Source organism: Morone saxatilis, unplaced genomic scaffold (assembly GCF_004916995.1).
Source record: "Morone saxatilis isolate NCDOM2014 unplaced genomic scaffold, NCSU_SB_2.0 Contig5, whole genome shotgun sequence".
In the NCBI taxonomy this organism is placed as follows: Eukaryota; Metazoa; Chordata; class Actinopteri; family Moronidae; genus Morone; species Morone saxatilis.
Window position 1 is genome coordinate 25761314 of NW_023340095.1, and position 3036 is coordinate 25764349.

Below are 3036 nucleotides of genomic sequence, written 5' to 3' on the forward strand. Positions count from 1 at the left end.
AATGTCTCTGAATAACACCCATGAGAAACGTGTGCCATCAATCAATGACACTAAAGATGGTGTCCTTTTGGGGTTGTTGACAGATTCTGAATGCTCTTTTGTGCCGTGTTGGACAGTTGGACATTATTTTTGACTTTCTTTAAAAACAGAATTTAATCTAATTTAAACTTTAGTAGTATTGAATGAAAGATAAAGGTATTTTGGTTTAGATAAGGTTTCCTACCAATGGTGACAAAAACATGAGATGAGGTTGAACACACACTGTCTGCATCCTATTTCACCCTGATGGGTGTAATTTCTATGCAGCATCAGCTCTTGTTCATCACCATTGGGGATTAAGTTTGGTGATGAAACAAACACAGTTAATAACATTCCCATTCAGCAGCAAACTAAATGACTGTATTCACAATCCAATTATTATGATCCTCAGTGTGGTGAGGCCTCTTCCTCCCTCTCAGTTTGATGGCATTTGTCACGCCATCAACCCCAATAAAGAACAGACACACGGAGTGTCAACAATGAGACAGACGCTTCATTCACATCTGAGCAGACAGACAAATGACCAGCAAGTGGCCAGCTCTCTGAGGGCCATTGATGGTTCTTCAGCGGTTGTTTTTCAATAAAACTCTACTCTATGGTATCATACCAGCAGGTATTTAAGTTTCTTCCAGCACCAAGTGAATTCACTCTCTCTTTTCTCCACGCTGCAGTAATGAAGGAGGTTAATAAATGGATCTGTGGCTTGATGGTAGAACATTTGGTTTATGACTGAGGGTTTAGATTATTGTTTGTGGGGAGAGAGAGAGTAGAGACAGCAGACACAACTTAGTCCAATACAACAGCTCCTCCAAATTGAGGAACTCCTCGCTGACACGGTGTTATCGAAGACTGAACATTACAAACTTCACAAAGGTAAGATTTATTGCCTGTTGAGCCTAGCTGCAGAGATTTACTCCCATTCAGACCTCAGTGAGGTCCAATTCGGATGTTCGGTGATACGGTCTGGCTCCAGTTTGTCCAAACAAACATGGTGATTCAATGTGGAGGACTCTGTAGAAAAGGAACTGCTCCCTCTGCTGATAAAAACAGCTCAACCCCGAAATTCCACCAGGCACAGTCACTTTGGCTCCGTGGTCCGCGTGTCATCAAATACCACAAGAGCATTTCAGAAGTGAAGGATCTTTAACGCATGTTGCCTGACCGATGTTGTTTACTTGTGTATTTTGTTCTTAAAAATTAAGCTAAACGGGGGGGTTCCGGTTCCGGTCTAGAGGGGATGGCAACTTAGAAAGAGAGCTCTCGACAAGAATTTATTTAAACTGCCCCAACGTGAATTAACAAACCAGCGAAATACACCAAAACAAGGGAGAAGGGGCACAAATGACGTCCAAAAAGAACAGGAGTGGTAACAAGTCGAAGACGACGAGATGCAGCTAACAGAAGAAGCTATTGTTAGCCCTCCCGGGGCTAGCCGGGGCGCCTCCTCCCGCTCCTAGCTACGATGGCGCTGGGACAGAGAACGAGGACGAACCGGTAAGCTTGATGTTGATACTGGAAGAACTAAGAGGCGTTGGGAAAGAGGTGAAAGAATTTCGAAAAGACACAAAAACACAACTTCAGGACATCAGAGGAGAGCTGGACAAAACCAATGGGAGGCTCAACGAAGTGGAAACCAGTCAATGATATTTACACACAGGAGGCCCAGAAGAATTTTACTTTCTTGAGGTAGAAATACTATGAGATAGGATAATATGCCATTATTTGATTGATAGCACAAACTACGTAAACAACAGGAGGAAAGCACAATATACAAAATTAAGAACCCTAACACTGTACTGGAAACTAAATTGGAAAGGATTCAGGAATGTTTTGAGGTCTTCTTCAGGGATCTATACTCACAACCTAGTGCTTCTGAGGAGGTTTCCATTGATGCCTTTCTTAGCTCTCTAGACTTACATTCACTGTCAGACTTTCAAAATGAGAATTTAACAAAACCGATCTCAGTGGAGGAAATTAATGCAGCTATCACCAGACTAAAATCAGGAAAGGCAGTTCGGCCGGACGGGTACAATTCACAGTGGTATCGCAGTCTAAGGTCAGAACTAGTTCCACTATTACTGAAGACATTTAATTACATCCTACAGGATGGAGAAATCCCGCCCTCTTGGAGGGAGGCAACGATCTCAGTTATCTCGAAAGAGGGGAAAGATAGACGAGAATGTGGGAATTATCGACCGATCAGCGTCCTCAACTTAGACTACAAATTGTTCACCTCTATTTTTTCCCGTAGACTGGAAAAGCTGTTGCCTAACCTCATTAATTTAGACCAGACTGGTTTGATTCATCATAGACAAACGACTGATAACATCAGGAGAATATTACACATCTTAGGTCAAATACAAAAGGACAAAACTCAATCAATTACAGGGAGTCTGGATGCTGAGAAAGCTTTCTGACGGCCTAAGTCATCTGGGTCCTCGTCTACAATGTGGGCTGGTAGGCTTTCTATCTGGATCGCTCTCGTCTGGTCTCTGCTGTCGCTCCTCCATCAACACAGGACTCCTCCAGTACTCAGCTGCTGAACTCTTCACCTGCTCAAGCCTCCGCCCAGTCTTCCTCTACATACTTGCTGAGGATAGCAGTCGAGTCTTGCTGTTTGTACTGCGGGGAGTGTAAAAGACATTTGTTTCAAAACAGGGTTTTTACTTAGTATTTTTTTTCAGTCCTAACATAAATTTCCATGCTTTTTGTGGGGTGACGGGATACCGGCCGAACGTCAGACCCCTCTCCGCACGTATCGTTGCTTGGTTTATACCGATCCTGCCATCTAGAACTGGCAACCACAGCACAGAGCACGCCGACTTCCCAGTCAAACCTCAGTATACAAGCCCTGATCATGTATTGAAAACCAGGGCACCCAGAAAGCAATGTTGAGCTCTTTGTAAGAGCGCCACGTAAGTCACTACTGCCGACTTCGCGCGGCCAGCGACGTGAAACGGTCCCAGGAGCGCATATACGTATTGATATACCTTGCGC